The sequence below is a fragment of the Scyliorhinus torazame genome, chromosome 12 (genome assembly GCF_047496885.1).
Source record: "Scyliorhinus torazame isolate Kashiwa2021f chromosome 12, sScyTor2.1, whole genome shotgun sequence".
NCBI lineage: Eukaryota > Metazoa > Chordata > Chondrichthyes > Carcharhiniformes > Scyliorhinidae > Scyliorhinus > Scyliorhinus torazame.
The window spans coordinates 222,462,497-222,482,751 of NC_092718.1; the positions used below are offsets into that span (position 1 = coordinate 222,462,497).

General features: G+C 52.2%; 1 protein-coding gene across 1 annotated transcript in view; it reads left to right on the plus strand.

The window, feature by feature from the left end:
• inpp5ka (inositol polyphosphate-5-phosphatase Ka) overlaps positions 1-20,255 on the plus strand; it is a 144,867-nt gene that overhangs the window by 63,280 nt on the left and 61,332 nt on the right. The window lies entirely within an intron of this gene.

A 20,255-nucleotide genomic window follows, 5' to 3' on the forward strand; every position in this document is an offset into this window, starting at 1 on the left:
GCACGGGGTTAGATACAGAGTAAAGCTCCCCCTACACTGTCCCCATCAAACACTCCCAGGACAGGTACAGCACGGGGTTAGAGACAGAGTAAAGCTCCCTCTACACTGTCCCCATCAAACACTCCGAGGACAGGTACAGCACGGGGTTAGAGACAGAGTAAAGCTCCCTCTACACTGTCCCCATCAAACACTCCCAGGACAGGTACAGCACGGGGTTAGATACAGAGTAAAGCTCCCTCTACACTGTCCCCATCAAACACTCCCAGGACAGGTACAGCACGGGGTTAGAGACAGAGTAAAGCTCCCTCTACACTGTCCCCATCAAACACTCCCAGGACAGGTACAGCACGGGGTTAGATACAGAGTAAAGCTCCCTCTACACTGTCCACATCAAACACTCCCAGGACAGGTACAGCACGGGGTTAGATACAGAGTAAAGCTCCCTCTACACTGTCCCCATCAAACACTCCCAGGACAGGTACAGCACGGGGTTAGATACAGAGTAAAGCTCCCTCTACACTGTCCACATCATACTCCCAGGGCAGGTACAGCACGTGGTTAGATACAGAGTAAAGCTCCCTCTACACTGTCCGCATCAAACACTCCCAGGGCAGGTACAGCACGGGGTTAGATACAGAGTAAAGCTCCCTCTACACTGTCCACATCATACTCCCAGGGCAGGTACAGCACGGGGTTAGATACAGAGTAAAGCTCCCTCTACACTGTCCCCATCAAACACTCCCAGGACAGGTACAGCACGGGTTAGATACAGAGTAAAGCTCCCCCTACACTGTCCCCATCAAACACTCCCAGGCAGGTACAGCACGGGGTTAGATACAGAGTAAAGTTCCCTCTGCACTGTCCCCATCAAACACTCCCAGGCAGGTACAGCACGGGGTTAGATACAGAGTAAAGCTCCCCCTACACTGTCCCCATCAAACACTCCCAGGACAGGTACAGCACGGGGTTAGATACAGAGTAAAGCTCCCTCTACACTGTCCCCATCAAACACTCCCAGGACATGTACAGCACGGGGTTAGATACAGAGTAAAGCTCCCCCTACACTGTCCCCATCAAACACTCCCAGGACAGGTACAGCACGGGGTTAGATACAGAGTAAAGCTCCCTCTACACTGTCCCCATCAAACACTCCCAGGACAGGTACAGCACGGGGTTAGATACAGAGTAAAGCTCCCTCTACACTGTCCGCATCATACTCCCAGGGCAGGTACAGCACGGGGTTAGATACAGAGTAAAGCTCCCTCGACACTGTCCCCATCAAACACTCCCAGGACAGGTACAGCACGGGGTTAGATACAGAGTAAAGCTCCCTCGACACTGTCCCCATCAAACACTCCCAGGACAGGTACAGCACGGGGTTAGATACAGAGTAAAGCTCCCTCTACACTGTCCCAATCAAACACTCCCAGGACAGGTACAGCACGGGGTTAGATACAGAGTAAAGCTCCCTCTACACTGTCCCCATCAAACACTCCCAGGACAGGTACAGCACGGGGTTAGATACAAAGTAAAGCTCCCTCTACACTGTCCACATCATACTCCCAGGGCAGGTACAGCACGGGGTTAGATACAGAGTAAAGCTCCCTCTACACTGTCCCCATCAAACACTCCCAGGGCAGGTACAGCACGGGGTTAGATACAGAGTAAAGCTCCCTCTACACTGTCCCCATCAAACACTCCCAGGACAGGTACAGCACGGGGTTAGATACCGAGTAAAGCTCCCTCTACACTGTCCCCATCAAACACTCCCAGGGCAGGTACAGCACGGGGTTAGATACAGAGTAAAGCTCCCTCTACACTGTCCCCATCAAACACTCCCAGGACAGGTACAGCACGGGGTTAGATACAGAGTAAAGCTCCCTCTACACTGTCCCCATCAAACACTCCCAGGACAGGTACAGCACGGGGTTAGATACAGAGTAAAGCTCCCTCTACACTGTCCCCATCAAACACTCCCAGGACAGGTACAGCACAGGGTTAGATACAGAGTAACGCTCCCTCTACACTGTCCCCATCAAACACGCCCAGGACAGGTACAGCACGGGGTGAGATACAGAGTAAAGCTCCCTCTACACTGTCCCCATCAAACATTCCCAGGACAGGTACAGCACGGGGTTAGATACAGAGTAAAGCTCCCTCTACACTGTCCCCATCAAACACTCCCAGGACAGGTATAGCACGGGGTTAGATACAGAGTAAAGCTCCCTCTACACTGTCCTCATCAAACACTCCCAGGACAGGTACAGCACGGGGTTAGATACAGAGTAAAGCTCCCTCTATACTGTCCCCATCAAACACTCCCAGGACAGGTACAGCACGGGGTTAGATACAGAGCAATGCTCCCTCTACACTGTCCCCATCAAACACTCCCAGGACAGATACAGCACGGGGTTAGATACAGAGTAAAGCTCCATCTACACTGTCCCCATCAAACACTCCCAGGACAGGTACAGCACGGGGTTAGATACAGAGTAAAGCTCCCCCTACACTGTCCCCATCAAACACTCCCAGGACAGGTACAGCACGGGGTTAGATACAGAGTAAAGCTCCCTCTACACTGTCCGCATCATACTCCCAGGGCAGGTACAGCACGGGGTTAGATACAGAGTAAAGCTCCCTCCACACTGTCCCCATCAAACACTCCCAGGACAGGTACAGCACGGGGTTAGATACAGAGTAAAGCTCCCTCTACACTGTCCCCATCAAACACTCCCAGGACAGGTACAGCACGGGGTTAGATACAGAGTAAAGCTCCCTCTACACTGTCCGCATCATACTCCCAGGGCAGGTACAGCACGGGGTTAGATACAGAGTAAAGCTCCCTCTACACTGTCCACATCATACTCCCAGGGCAGGTACAGCACGGGGTTAGATACAGAGTAAAGCTCCCTCTACACTGTCCCCATCAAACACTCCCAGGACAGGTACAGCACGGGTTAGATACAGAGCAAAGCTCCCCCTACACTGTCCCCATCAAACACTCCCAGGCAGGTACAGCACGGGGTTAGATACAGAGTAAAGCTCCCTCTACACTGTCCCCATCAAACACTCCCAGGCAGGTACAGCACGGGGTTAGATACAGAGTAAAGCTCCCTCTACACTGTCCCCATCAAACACTCCCAGGACAGGTGCAGCACGGGGTTAGATACAGAGTAAAGCTCCATCTACACTGTCCCCATCAAACACTCCCAGGACAGGTACAGCACGGGGTTAGATACAGAGTAAAGCTCCATCTACACTGTCCCCATCAAACACTCCCAGGACAATTACAGCACGGGGTTAGATACAGAGTAAAGCTCCCCCTACACTGTCCCCATCAAACACTCCCAGGACATGTACAGCACGGGGTTAGATACAGAGTAAATCTCCCCCTACACTGTCCCCATCAAACACTCCCAGGACAGGTACAGCACGGGGTTAGATACAGAGTAAAGCTCCCCCTACACTGTCCCCATCAAACACTCCCAGGACAGGTACAGCACGGGGTTAGATACAGAGTAAAGCTCCCTCTACACTGTCCCCATCAAACACTCCCAGAACAGGTACAGCACGGGGTTAGATACAGAGTAAAGCTCCCTCTACACTGTCCGCATCATACTCCCAGGGCAGGTACAGCACGGGGTTAGATACAGAGTAAAGCTCCCTCGACACTGTCCCCATCAAACACTCCCAGGACAGGTACAGCACGGGGTTAGATACAGAGTAAAGCTCCCTCTATACTGTCCCCATCAAACACTCCCAGGACAGGTACAGCACGGGGTTAGATACAGAGTAAAGCTCCCTCTACACTGTCCGCATCATACTCCCAGGGCAGGTACAGCACGGGGTTAGATACAGAGTAAAGCTCCCTCTACACTGTCCACATCATACTCCCAGGGCAGGTACAGCACGGGGTTAGATACAGAGTAAAGCTCCCTCTACACTGTCCCCATCAAACACTCCCAGGACAGGTACAGCACGGGGTTAGATACAGAGTAAAGCTCCCTCGACACTGTCCCCATCAAACACTCCCAGGACAGGTACAGCACGGGGTTAGATACAGAGTAAAGCTCCCTCTACACTGTCCCCATCAAACTCTCCCAGGACAGGTACAGCACGGGGTTAGATACAGAGTAAAGCTCCCTCTATACTGTCCCCATCAAACACTCCCAGGACAGGTACAGCACGGGGTTAGATACAGAGTAAAGCTCCCTCTACACTGTCCCCATCAAACACTCCCAGGACAGGCACAGCACAGGGTTAGATACAGAGTAAAGCTCCCTCTACACAGTCCCCATCAAACACTCCCAGGACAGGCACAGCACAGGGTTAGATACAGAGTAAAGCTCCCCCTACACTGTCCCCATCAAACACTCCCAGGGCAGGTACAGCACGGAGTTAGATACAGAGTAAAGCTCCCTCTACACTGTCCCCATCAAACATTCCCAGGACAGGTACAGCACGGGGTTAGATACAGAGTAAAGCTCCCTCTACACTGTCCCCATCAAACACTCCCAGGACAGGTACAGCACGGGGTTAGATACAGAGTAAAGCTCCCTCTACACTTTCGCCATCAAACACTCCCAGGACAGGTACAGCACGGGGTTAGATACAGAGTAAAGCTCCCTCTACACTGTCCCCATCAAACACTCCCAGGACAGGTACAGCACAGGGTTAGATACAGAGTAAAGCTCCCTCTACACTTTCGCCATCAAACACTCCCAGGACAGGCACAGCACGTGGTTAGATACAGAGTAAAGCTCCCTCTACACTGTCCCCATCAAACACTCCCAGGACAGGTACAGCACGGGGTTAGATACAGAGTAAAGCTCCCTCTACACTGTCCCCATCAAACACTCCCAGGCAGGCACAGCACGGGGTAAGATACAGAGTAAAGCTCCCTCTACACTGTCCCCATTAAACACTCCCAGGACAGGTACAGCACTGGGTTAGATACAGAGTAAAGCTCCCTCTACACTGTCCCCATCAAACACTCCCAGGACAGGTACAACAGGGGGTTAGATACAGAGTAAAGCTCCCTCTACACTGTCTCCATCAAACACTCCCAGGACAGGTACAGCATGGGGTTAGATACAGAGTAAAGCTCCCTCGACACTGTCCCCATCAAACACTCCGAGGACAGGTACAGCACGGGGTTAGGTACAGAGTAAAGCTCCCTCTACACTGTCCCCATCAAACACTCCCAGGACAGGTACAGCACGGGGTTAGATACAGAGTAAAGCTCCCTCTACACTGTCCCCATCAAACACTCCCAGGACAGGTACAGCACTGGGTTAGATACAGAGTAAAGCTCCCTCTACACTGTCCCAATCAAACACTCCCAGGACAGGTACAGCACGGGGTTAGATACAGAGTAAAGCTCCCTCTACACTGTCCCCATCAAACACTCCCAGGACAGGTACAGCACGGGGTTAGATACAGAGTAAAGCTCCCTCTACACTGTCCACATCATACTCCCAGGGCAGGTACAGCACGGGGTTAGATACAGAGTAAAGCTCCCTCTACACTGTCCCCATCAAACACTCCCAGGACAGGTACAGCACGGGGTTAGATACAGAGTAAAGCTTCCTCTACACTGTCCCCATCAAACACTCCCAGGACAGGTACAGCACGGGGTTAGATACAGAGTAAAGCTCCCTCTACACTGTCCCCATCAAACTCTCCCAGGACAGGTACAGCACGGGGTTAGATACAGAGTAAAGCTCCCTCTATACTGTCCCCATCAAACACTCCCAGGACAGGTACAGCACGGGGTTAGATACAGAGTAAAGCTCCCTCCACACTGTCCCCATCAAACACTCCCAGGACAGGTACAGCACGGGGTTAGATACAGAGTAAAGCTCCCTCTACACTGTCCCCATCAACCACTCCCAGGACAGGTACAGCACGGGGTTAGATACAGAGTAAAGCTCCCTCTATACTGTCCCCATCAAACACTCCCAGGACAGGTACAGCACGGGGTTAGATACAGAGCAATGCTCCCTCTACACTGTCCCCATCAAACACTCCCAGGACAGATACAGCACGGGGTTAGATACAGAGTAAAGCTCCATCTACACTGTCCCCATCAAACACTCCCAGGACAGTTACAGCACGGGGTTAGATACAGAGTAAAGCTCCCCCTACACTGTCCCCATCAAACACTCCCAGGACAGGTACAGCACGGGGTTAGAGACAGAGTAAAGCTCCCTCTACACTGTCCCCATCAAACACTCCCAGGACAGGTACAGCACGGGGTTAGATACAGAGTAAAGCTCCCTCTACACTGTCCACATCAAACACTCCCAGGACAGGTACAGCACGGGGTTAGATACAGAGTAAAGCTCCCTCTACACTGTCCCCATCAAACACTCCCAGGACAGGTACAGCACGGGGTTAGATACAGAGTAAAGCTCCCTCTACACTGTCCACATCATACTCCCAGGGCAGGTACAGCACGTGGTTAGATACAGAGTAAAGCTCCCTCTACACTGTCCGCATCAAACACTCCCAGGGCAGGTACAGCACGGGGTTAGATACAGAGTAAAGCTCCCTCTACACTGTCACATCATACTCCCAGGGCAGGTACAGCACGGGGTTAGATACAGAGTAAAGCTCCCTCTACACTGTCCCCATCAAACACTCCCAGGACAGGTACAGCACGGGTTAGATACAGAGTAAAGCTCCCCCTACACTGTCCCCATCAAACACTCCCAGGCAGGTACAGCACGGGGTTAGATACAGAGTAAAGTTCCCTCTGCACTGTCCCCATCAAACACTCCCAGGCAGGTACAGCACGGGGTTAGATACAGAGTAAAGCTCCCCCTACACTGTCCCCATCAAACACTCCCAGGACAGGTACAGCACGGGGTTAGATACAGAGTAAAGCTCCCTCTACACTGTCCCCATCAAACACTCCCAGGACATGTACAGCACGGGGTTAGATACAGAGTAAAGCTCCCCCTACACTGTCCCCATCAAACACTCCCAGGACAGGTACAGCACGGGGTTAGATACAGAGTAAAGCTCCCTCTACACTGTCCCCATCAAACACTCCCAGGACAGGTACAGCACGGGGTTAGATACAGAGTAAAGCTCCCTCTACACTGTCCGCATCATACTCCCAGGGCAGGTACAGCACGGGGTTAGATACAGAGTAAAGCTCCCTCGACACTGTCCCCATCAAACACTCCCAGGACAGGTACAGCACGGGGTTAGATACAGAGTAAAGCTCCCTCGACACTGTCCCCATCAAACACTCCCAGGACAGGTACAGCACGGGGTTAGATACAGAGCAAAGCTCCCTCTACACTGTCCCAATCAAACACTCCCAGGACAGGTACAGCACGGGGTTAGATACAGAGTAACGCTCCCTCTACACTGTCCCCATCAAACACTCCCAGGACAGGTACAGCACGGGGTTAGATACAGAGTAAAGCTCCCTCTACACTGTCCCCATCAAACACTCCCAGGGCAGGTACAGCACTGGGTTAGATACAGAGTAAAGCTCCCTCTACACTGTCCACATCATACTCCCAGGGCAGGTACAGCACGGGGTTAGATACAGAGTAAAGCTCCCTCTACACTGTCCCCATCAAACACTCCCAGGGCAGGTACAGCACGGGGTTAGATACAGAGTAAAGCTCCCTCTACACTGTCCCCATCAAACACTCCCAGGACAGGTACAGCACGGGGTTAGATACAGAGTAAAGCTCCCTCTACACTGTCCCCATCAAACACTCCCAGGGCAGGTACAGCACGGGGTTAGATACAGAGTAAAGCTCCCTCTACACTGTCCCCATCAAACACTCCCAGGACAGGTACAGCACGGGGTTAGATACAGAGTAAAGCTCCCTCTACACTGTCCCCATCAAACACTCCCAGGACAGGTATAGCACGGGGTTAGATACAGAGTAAAGCTCCCTCTACACTGTCCCCATCAAACACTCCCAGGACAGGTACAGCACAGGGTTAGATACAGAGTAACGCTCCCTCTACACTGTCCCCATCAAACACGCCCAGGACAGGTACAGCACGGGGTGAGATACAGAGTAAAGCTCCCTCTACACTGTCCCCATCAAACATTCCCAGGACAGGTACAGCACGGGGTTAGATACAGAGTAAAGCTCCCTCTACACTGTCCCCATCAAACACTCCCAGGACAGGTATAGCACGGGGTTAGATACAGAGTAAAGCTCCCTCTACACTGTCCCCATCAAACACTCCCAGGACAGGTACAGCACGGGGTTAGATACAGAGTAAAGCTCCCTCTATACTGTCCCCATCAAACACTCCCAGGACAGGTACAGCACGGGGTTAGATACAGAGCAATGCTCCCTCTACACTGTCCCCATCAAACACTCCCAGGACAGATACAGCACGGGGTTAGATACAGAGTAAAGCTCCATCTACACTGTCCCCATCAAACACTCCCAGGACAGGTACAGCACGGGGTTAGATACAGAGTAAAGCTCCCCCTACACTGTCCCCATCAAACACTCCCAGGACAGGTACAGCACGGGGTTAGATACAGAGTAAAGCTCCCTCTACACTGTCCGCATCATACTCCCAGGGCAGGTACAGCACGGGGTTAGATACAGAGTAAAGCTCCCTCGACACTGTCCCCATCAAACACTCCCAGGACAGGTACAGCACGGGGTTAGATACAGAGTAAAGCTCCCTCTACACTGTCCCCATCAAACACTCCCAGGACAGGTACAGCACGGGGTTAGATACAGAGTAAAGCTCCCTCTACACTGTCCGCATCATACTCCCAGGGCAGGTACAGCACGGGGTTAGATACAGAGCAAAGCTCCCTCTACACTGTCCACATCATACTCCCAGGGCAGGTACAGCACGGGGTTAGATACAGAGTAAAGCTCCCCCTACACTGTCCCCATCAAACACTCCCAGGACATGTACAGCACGGGGTTAGATACAGAGTAAAGCTCCCCCTACACTGTCCCCATCAAACACTCCCAGGACAGGTACAGCACGGGGTTAGATACAGAGTAAAGCTCCCTCTACACTGTCCCCATCAAACACTCCCAGGACAGGTACAGCACGGGGTTAGATACAGAGTAAAGCTCCCTCTACACTGTCCGCATCATACTCCCAGGGCAGGTACAGCACGGGGTTAGATACAGAGTAAAGCTCCCTCGACACTGTCCCCATCAAACACTCCCAGGACAGGTACAGCACGGGGTTAGATACAGAGTAAAGCTCCCTCTATACTGTCCCCATCAAACACTCCCAGGACAGGTACAGCACGGGGTTAGATACAGAGTAAAGCTCCCTCTACACTGTCCGCATCATACTCCCAGGGCAGGTACAGCACGGGGTTAGATACAGAGTAAAGCTCCCTCTACACTGTCCACATCATACTCCCAGGGCAGGTACAGCACGGGGTTAGATACAGAGTAAAGCTCCCTCTACACTGTCCCCATCAAACACTCCCAGGACAGGTACAGCACGGGGTTAGATACAGAGTAAAGCTCCCTCGACACTGTCCCCATCAAACACTCCCAGGACAGGTACAGCACGGGGTTAGATACAGAGTAAAGCTCCCTCTACACTGTCCCAATCAAACACTCCCAGGACAGGTACAGCACGGGGTTAGATACAGAGTAAAGCTCCCTCTACACTGTCCCCATCAAACACTCCCAGGACAGGTACAGCACGGGGTTAGATACAGAGTAAAGCTCCCTCTACACTGTCCACATCATACTCCCAGGGCAGGTACAGCACGGGGTTAGATACAGAGTAAAGCTCCCTCTACACTGTCCCCATCAAACACTCCCAGGACAGGTACAGCACGGGGTTAGATACAGAGTAAAGCTCCCTCTACACTGTCCCCATCAAACACTCCCAGGACAGGTACAGCACGGGGTTAGATACAGAGTAAAGCTCCCTCTACACTGTCCCCATCAAACTCTCCCAGGACAGGTACAGCACGGGGTTAGATACAGAGTAAAGCTCCCTCTATACTGTCCCCATCAAACACTCCCAGGACAGGTACAGCACGGGGTTAGATACAGAGTAAAGCTCCCTCTACACTGTCCCCATCAAACACTCCCAGGACAGGCACAGCACAGGGTTAGATACAGAGTAAAGCTCCCTCTACACAGTCCCCATCAAACACTCCCAGGACAGGCACAGCACAGGGTTAGATACAGAGTAAAGCTCCCCCTACACTGTCCCCATCAAACACTCCCAGGGCAGGTACAGCACGGAGTTAGATACAGAGTAAAGCTCCCTCTACACTGTCCCCATCAAACATTCCCAGGACAGGTACAGCACGGGGTTAGATACAGAGTAAAGCTCCCTCTACACTGTCCCCATCAAACACTCCCAGGACAGGTACAGCACGGGGTTAGATACAGAGTAAAGCTCCCTCTACACTGTCCCCATCAAACACTCCCAGGACAGGTACAGCACGGGGTTAGATACAGAGTAAAGCTCCCTCTACACTTTCGCCATCAAACACTCCCAGGACAGGTACAGCACGGGGTTAGATACAGAGTAAAGCTCCCTCTACACTGTCCCCATCAAACACTCCCAGGACAGGTACAGCACGGGGTTAGATACAGAGTAAAGCTCCCTCTACACTGTCCCCATCAAACACTCCCAGGCAGGCACAGCACGGGGTTAGATACAGAGTAAAGCTCCCTCTACACTGTCCCCATTAAACACTCCCAGGACAGGTACAGCACTGGGTTAGATACAGAGTAAAGCTCCCTCTACACTGTCCCCATCAAACACTCCCAGGACAGGTACAACAGGGGGTTAGATACAGAGTAAAGCTCCCTCTACACTGTCTCCATCAAACACTCCCAGGACAGGTACAGCATGGGGTTAGATACAGAGTAAAGCTCCCTCGACACTGTCCCCATCAAACACTCCGAGGACAGGTACAGCACGGGGTTAGGTACAGAGTAAAGCTCCCTCTACACTGTCCCCATCAAACACTCCGAGGACAGGTACAGCACGGGGTTAGGTACAGAGTAAAGCTCCCTCTACACTGTCCCCATCAAACACTCCCAGGACAGGTACAGCACGGGGTTAGATACAGAGTAAAGCTCCCTCTACACTGTCCCCATCAAACACTCCCAGGACAGGTACAGCACGGGGTTAGATACAGAGTAAAGCTCCCTCTACACTGTCCCCATCAAACACTCCCAGGACAGGTGCAGCACGGGGTTAGATACAGAGTAAAGCTCACTCTACACTGTCCCCATCAAACACTCCCAGGACAGGTACAGCACGGGGTTAGATACAGAGTAAAGCTCCCTCTACACTGTCCCCATCAAACACTCCCAGGACAGGTACAGCACGGGGTTAGATACAGAGTAAAGCTCCCTCTACACTGTCCCCATCAAACACTCCCAGGACAGGTACAGCATGGGGTTGGATACAGAGTAAAGCTCCCTCTACACTGTCCCCATCAAACACTCCCAGGACAGGTACAGCACTGGGTTAGATACAGAGTAAAGCTCCCTCTACACTGTCCCCATCAAACACTCCCAGGACAGGTACAGCACGGCGTTAGATACAGAGTAAAGCTCCCTCCACACTGTCCCCATCAAACACACCCAGGACAGGTACAGCACGGGATTAGATACAGAGTAAAGCTCCCTCTACACTGTCCCCATCAAACACTCCCAGGACAGATACAGCACGGGGTTAGATACAGAGTAAAGCTCCCTCTACACTGTCCCCATCAAACACTCCCAGGACAGATACAGCACGGGGTTAGATACAGAGTAAAGCTCCCTCTACACTGTCCCCATCATACTCCCAGGACAGGTACAGCACGGGGTTAGATACAGAGTAAAGCTCCCTCTACACTGTCCCCATCAAACACTCCCAGGACAGGTACAGCACGGGGTCATATACAGAGTAAAGCTCCCTCTACACTGTCCCCATCAAACACTCCCAGGACAGGTACAGCACGGGGTTAGATACAGAGTAAAGCTCCCTCTACACTGTCCCCATCAAACACTCCCAGGATAGGCACAGCACAGGGTTAGATACAGAGTAAAGCTCCCCCTACACTGTCCCCATCAAACACTCCCAGGGCAGGTACAGCACGGAGTTAGATACAGAGTAAAGCTCCCTCTACACTGTCCCCATCAAACATTCCCAGGACAGGTACAGCACGGGGTTAGATACAGAGTAAAGCTCCCTCTACACTGTCCCCATCAAACACTCCCAGGACAGGTACAGCACGGGGTTAGATACAGAGTAAAGCTCCCTCTATACTGTCCCCATCAAACACTCCCAGGACAGGTACAGCACGGGGTTAGATACAGAGCAATGCTCCCTCTACACTGTCCCCATCAAACACTCCCAGGACAGATACAGCACGGGGTTAGATACAGAGTAAAGCTCCATCTACACTGTCCCCATCAAACACTCCCAGGACAGGTACAGCACGGGGTTAGATACAGAGTAAAGCTCCCCCTACACTGTCCCCATCAAACACTCCCAGGACAGGTACAGCACGGCGTTAGATACAGAGTAAAGCTCCCTCTACACTGTCCCCATCAAACACTCCCAGGACAGGTACAGCACGGGGTTAGATACAGAGTAAAGCTCCCTCTACACTGTCCGCATCATACTCCCAGGGCAGGTACAGCACGGGGTTAGATACAGAGTAAAGCTCCCTCGACACTGTCCCCATCAAACACTCCCAGGACAGGTACAGCACGGGGTTAGATACAGAGTAAAGCTCCCTCTACACTGTCCCCATCAAACACTCCCAGGACAGGTACAGCACGGGGTTAGATACAGAGTAAAGCTCCCTCTACACTGTCCGCATCATACTCCCAGGGCAGGTACAGCACGGGGTTAGATACAGAGTAAAGCTCCCTCTACACTGTCCACATCATACTCCCAGGGCAGGTACAGCACGGGGTTAGATACAGAGTAAAGCTCCCCCTACACTGTCCCCATCAAACACTCCCAGGACAGGTACAGCACGGGGTTAGATACAGAGTAAAGCTCCCTCTACACTGTCCCCATCAAACACTCCCAGGACATGTACAGCACGGGGTTAGATACAGAGTAAAGCTCCCCCTACACTGTCCCCATCAAACACTCCCAGGACAGGTACAGCACGGGGTTAGATACAGAGTAAAGCTCCCTCTACACTGTCCCCATCAAACACTCCCAGGACAGGTACAGCACGGGGTTAGATACAGAGTAAAGCTCCCTCTACACTGTCCGCATCATACTCCCAGGGCAGGTACAGCACGGGGTTAGATACAGAGTAAAGCTCCCTCGACACTGTCCCCATCAAACACTCCCAGGACAGGTACAGCACGGGGTTAGATACAGAGTAAAGCTCCCTCTATACTGTCCCCATCAAACACTCCCAGGACAGGTACAGCACGGGGTTAGATACAGAGTAAAGCTCCCTCTACACTGTCCGCATCATACTCCCAGGGCAGGTACAGCACGGGGTTAGATACAGAGTAAAGCTCCCTCTACACTTTCCACATCATACTCCCAGGGCAGGTACAGCACGGGGTTAGATACAGAGTAAAGCTCCCTCTACACTGTCCCCATCAAACACTCCCAGGACAGGTACAGCACGGGGTTAGATACAGAGTAAAGCTCCCTCGACACTGTCCCCATCAAACACTCCCAGGACAGGTACAGCACGGGGTTAGATACAGAGTAAAGCTCCCTCTACACTGTCCCAATCAAACACTCCCAGGACAGGTACAGCACGGGGTTAGATACAGAGTAAAGCTCCCTCTACACTGTCCCCATCAAACACTCCCAGGACAGGTACAGCACGGGGTTAGATACAGAGTAAAGCTCCCTCTACACTGTCCCCATCAAACATTCCCAGGACAGGTACAGCACGGGGTTAGATACAGAGTAAAGCTCCCTCTACACTGTCCCCATCAAACACTCCCAGGACAGGTACAGCACGGGGTTAGATACAGAGTAAAGCTCCCTCTACACTGTCCCCATCAAACACTCCCAGGACAGGTACAGCACGGGGTTAGATACAGAGTAAAGCTCCCTCTACACTGTCCGCATCATACTCCCAGGGCAGGTACAGCACGGGGTTAGATACAGAGTAAAGCTCCCTCTACACTGTCCACATCATACTCCCAGGGCAGGTACAGCACGGGGTTAGATACAGAGTAAAGCTCCCTCTACACTGTCCCCAACAAACACTCCCAGGACAGGTACAGCACGGGTTAGATACAGAGCAAAGCTCCCCCTACACTGTCCCCATCAAACACTCCCAGGCAGGTACAGCACGGGGTTAGATACAGAGTAAAGCTCCCTCTACACTGTCCCCATCAAACACTCCCAGGCAGGTACAGCACGGGGTTAGATACAGAGTAAAGCTCCCTCTACACTGTCCCCATCAAACACTCCCAGGACAGGTGCAGCACGGGGTTAGATACAGAGTAAAGCTCCATCTACACTGTCCCCATCAAACACTCCCAGGACAGGTACAGCACGGGGTTAGATACAGAGTAAAGCTCCATCTACACTGTCCCCATCAAACACTCCCAGGACAATTACAGCACGGGGTTAGATACAGAGTAAAGCTCCCCCTACACTGTCCCCATCAAACACTCCCAGGACATGTACAGCACGGGGTTAGATACAGAGTAAAGCTCCCCCTACACTGTCCCCATCAAACACTCCCAGGACAGGTACAGCACGGGGTTAGATACAGAGTAAAGCTCCCTCTACACTGTCCCCATCAAACACTCCCAGGACATGTACAGCACGGGGTTAGATACAGAGTAAAGCTCCCCCTACACTGTCCCCATCAAACACTCCCAGGACAGGTACAGCACGGGGTTAGATACAGAGTAAAGCTCCCTCTACACTGTCCCCATCAAACACTCCCAGGACAGGTACAGCACGGGGTTAGATACAGAGTAAAGCTCCCTCTACACTGTCCGCATCATACTCCCAGGGCAGGTACAGCACGGGGTTAGATACAGAGTAAAGCTCCCTCGACACTGTCCCCATCAAACACTCCCAGGACAGGTACAGCACGGGGTTAGATACAGAGTAAAGCTCCCTCTATACTGTCCCCATCAAACACTCCCAGGACAGGTACAGCACGGGGTTAGATACAGAGTAAAGCTCCCTCTACACTGTCCGCATCATACTCCCAGGGCAGGTACAGCACGGGGTTAGATACAGAGTAAAGCTCCCTCTACACTGTCCACATCATACTCCCAGGGCAGGTACAGCACGGGGTTAGATACAGAGTAAAGCTCCCTCTACACTGTCCCCATCAAACACTCCCAGGACAGGTACAGCACGGGGTTAGATACAGAGTAAAGCTCCCTCGACACTGTCCCCATCAAACACTCCCAGGACAGGTACAGCACGGGGTTAGATACAGAGTAAAGCTCCCTCTACACTGTCCCAATCAAACACTCCCAGGACAGGTACAGCACGGGGTTAGATACAGAGTAAAGCTCCCTCTACACTGTCCCCATCAAACACTCCCAGGACAGGTACAGCACGGGGTTAGATACAGAGTAAAGCTCCCTCTACACTGTCCACATCATACTCCCAGGGCAGGTACAGCACGGGGTTAGATACAGAGTAAAGCTCCCTCTACACTGTCCCCATCAAACACTCCCAGGACAGGTACAGCACGGGGTTAGATACAGAGTAAAGCTCCCTCTACACTGTCCCCATCAAACACTCCCAGGACAGGTACAGCACGGGGTTAGATACAGAGTAAAGCTCCCTCTACACTGTCCCCATCAAACTCTCCCAGGACAGGTACAGCACGGGGTTAGATACAGAGTAAAGCTCCCTCTATACTGTCCCCATCAAACACTCCCAGGACAGGTACAGCACGGGGTTAGATACAGAGTAAAGCTCCCTCTACACTGTCCCCATCAAACACTCCCAGGACAGGCACAGCACAGGGTTAGATACAGAGTAAAGCTCCCTCTACACAGTCCCCATCAAACACTCCCAGGACAGGCACAGCACAGGGTTAGATACAGAGTAAAGCTCCCCCTACACTGTCCCCATCAAACACTCCCAGGGCAGGTACAGCACGGAGTTAGATACAGAGTAAAGCTCCCTCTACACTGTCCCCATCAAACATTCCCAGGACAGGTACAGCACGGGGTTAGATACAGAGTAAAGCTCCCTCTACACTGTCCCCATCAAACACTCCCAGGACAGGTACAGCACGGGGTTAGATACAGAGTAAAGCTCCCTCTACACTGTCCCCATCAAACACTCCCAGGACAGGTACAGCACGGGGTTAGATACAGAGTAAAGCTCCCTCTACACTTTCGCCATCAAACACTCCCAGGACAGGTACAGCACGGGGTTAGATACAGAGTAAAGCTCCCTCTACACTGTCCCCATCAAACACTCCCAGGACAGGTACAGCACAGGGTTAGATACAGAGTAAAGCTCCCTCTACACTTTCGCCATCAAACACTCCCAGGACAGGCACAGCACGTGGTTAGATACAGAGTAAAGCTCCCTCTACACTGTCCCCATCAAACACTCCCAGGACAGGTACAGCACGGGGTTAGATACAGAGTAAAGCTCCCTCTACACTGTCCCCATCAAACACTCCCAGGACAGGTACAACAGGGGGTTAGATACAGAGTAAAGCTCCCTCTACACTGTCTCCATCAAACACTCCCAGGACAGGTACAGCATGGGGTTAGATACAGAGTAAAGCTCCCTCGACACTGTCCCCATCAAACACTCCGAGGACAAGTACAGCACGGGGTTAGGTACAGAGTAAAGCTCCCTCTACACTGTCCCCATCAAACACTCCCAGGACAGGTACAGCACGGGGTTAGATACAGAGTAAAGCTCCCTCTACACTGTCCCCATCAAACACTCCCAGGACAGGTACAGCACGGGGTTAGATACAGAGTAAAGCTCCCTCTACACTGTCCCCATCAAACACTCCCAGGACAGGTGCAGCACGGGGTTAGATACAGAGTAAAGCTCACTCTACACTGTCCCCATCAAACACTCCCAGGACAGGTACAGCACGGGGTTAGATACAGAGTAAAGCTCCCTCTACACTGTCCCCATCAAACACTCCCAGGACAGGTACAGCACGGGGTTAGATACAGAGTAAAGCTCCCTCTACACTGTCCCCATCAAACACTCCCAGGACAGGTACAGCACGGGCTTAGATACAGAGTAAAGCTCCCTCTACACTGTCCCCATCAAACACTCCCAGGACAGGTACAGCATGGGGTTGGATACAGAGTAAAGCTCCCTCTACACTGTCCCCATCAAACACTCCCAGGACAGGTACACCACGGGGTTAGATACAGAGTAAAACTCCCTCTACACTGTCTCCATCAAACACTCCCAGGACAGGTACAGCACTGGGTTAGATACAGAGTAAAGCTCCCTCTACACTGTCCCCATCAAACACTCCCAGGACAGGTACAGCACGGCGTTAGATACAGAGTAAAGCTCCCTCCACACTGTCCCCATCAAACACACCCAGGACAGGTACAGCACGGGATTAGATACAGAGTAAAGCTCCCTCTACACTGTCCCCATCAAACACTCCCAGGACAGATACAGCACGGGGTTAGATACAGAGTAAAGCTCCCTCTACACTGTCCCCATCAAACACTCCCAGGACAGATACAGCACGGGGTTAGATACAGAGTAAAGCTCCCTCTACACTGTCCCCATCATACTCCCAGGACAGGTACAGCACGGGGTTAGATACAGAGTAAAGCTCCCTCTACACTGTCCCCATCAAACACTCCCAGGACAGGTACAGCACGGGGTCATATACAGAGTAAAGCTCCCTCTACACTGTCCCCATCAAACACTCCCAGGACAGGTACAGCACGGGGTTAGATACAGAGTAAAGCTCCCTCTACACTGTCCCCATCAAACACTCCCAGGATAGGCACAGCACAGGGTTAGATACAGAGTAAAGCTCCCCCTACACTGTCCCCATCAAACACTCCCAGGGCAGGTACAGCACGGAGTTAGATACAGAGTAAAGCTCCCTCTACACTGTCCCCATCAAACATTCCCAGGACAGGTACAGCACGGGGTTAGATACAGAGTAAAGCTCCCTCTACACTGTCCCCATCAAACACTCCCAGGACAGGTACAGCACGGGGTTAGATACAGAGTAAAGCTCCCTCTATACTGTCCCCATCAAACACTCCCAGGACAGGTACAGCACGGGGTTAGATACAGAGCAATGCTCCCTCTACACTGTCCCCATCAAACACTCCCAGGACAGATACAGCACGGGGTTAGATACAGAGTAAAGCTCCATCTACACTGTCCCCATCAAACACTCCCAGGACAGGTACAGCACGGGGTTAGATACAGAGTAAAGCTCCCCCTACACTGTCCCCATCAAACACTCCCAGGACAGGTACAGCACGCGGTTAGATACAGAGTAAAGCTCCCTCTACACTGTCCCCATCAAACACTCCCAGGACAGGTACAGCACGGGGTTAGATACAGAGTAAAGCTCCCTCTACACTGTCCGCATCATACTCCCAGGGCAGGTACAGCACGGGGTTAGATACAGAGTAAAGCTCCCTCGACACTGTCCCCATCAAACACTCCCAGGACAGGTACAGCACGGGGTTAGATACAGAGTAAAGCTCCCTCTACACTGTCCCCATCAAACACTCCCAGGACAGGTACAGCACGGGGTTAGATACAGAGTAAAGCTCCCTCTACACTGTCCGCATCATACTCCCAGGGCAGGTACAGCACGGGGTTAGATACAGAGTAAAACTCCCTCTACACTGTCCACATCATACTCCCAGGGCAGGTACAGCACGGGGTTAGATACAGAGTAAAGCTCCCTCTACACTGTCCCCAACAAACACTCCCAGGACAGGTACAGCACGGGTTAGATACAGAGCAAAGCTCCCCCTACACTGTCCCCATCAAACACTCCCAGGCAGGTACAGCACGGGGTTAGATACAGAGTAAAGCTCCCTCTACACTGTCCCCATCAAACACTCCCAGGCAGGTACAGCACGGGGTTAGATACAGAGTAAAGCTCCCTCTACACTGTCCCCATCAAACACTCCCAGGACAGGTGCAGCACGGGGTTAGATACAGAGTAAAGCTCCATCTACACTGTCCCCATCAAACACTCCCAGGACAGGTACAGCACGGGGTTAGATACAGAGTAAAGCTCCATCTACACTGTCCCCATCAAACACTCCCAGGACAATTACAGCACGGGGTTAGATACAGAGTAAAGCTCCCCCTACACTGTCCCCATCAAACACTCCCTGGACATGTACAGCACGGGGTTAGATACAGAGTAAAGCTCCCCCTACACTGTCCCCATCAAACACTCCCAGGACAGGTACAGCACGGGGTTAGATACAGAGTAAAGCTCCCTCTACACTGTCCCCATCAAACACTCCCAGGACATGTACAGCACGGGGTTAGATACAGAGTAAAGCTCCCCCTACACTGTCCCCATCAAACACTCCCAGGACAGGTACAGCACGGGGTTAGATACAGAGTAAAGCTCCCTCTACACTGTCCCCATCAAACACTCCCAGGACAGGTACAGCACGGGGTTAGATACAGAGTAAAGCTCCCTCTACACTGTCCGCATCATACTCCCAGGGCAGGTACAGCACGGGGTTAGATACAGAGTAAAGCTCCCTCGACACTGTCCCCATCAAACACTCCCAGGACAGGTACAGCACGGGGTTAGATACAGAGTAAAGCTCCCTCTATACTGTCCCCATCAAACACTCCCAGGACAGGTACAGCACGGGGTTAGATACAGAGTAAAGCTCCCTCTACACTGTCCGCATCATACTCCCAGGGCAGGTACAGCACGGGGTTAGATACAGAGTAAAGCTCCCTCTACACTGTCCACATCATACTCCCAGGGCAGGTACAGCACTGGGTTAGATACAGAGTAAAGCTCCCTCTACACTGTCCCCATCAAACACTCCCAGGACAGGTACAGCACGGGGTTAGATACAGAGTAAAGCTCCCTCGACACTGTCCCCATCAAACACTCCCAGGACAGGTACAGCACGGGGTTAGATACAGAGTAAAGCTCCCTCTACACTGTCCCAATCAAACACTCCCAGGACAGGTACAGCACGGGGTTAGATACAGAGTAAAGCTCCCTCTACACTGTCCCCATCAAACACTCCCAGGACAGGTACAGCACGGGGTTAGATACAGAGTAAAGCTCCCTCTACACTGTCCACATCATACTCCCAGGGCAGGTACAGCAC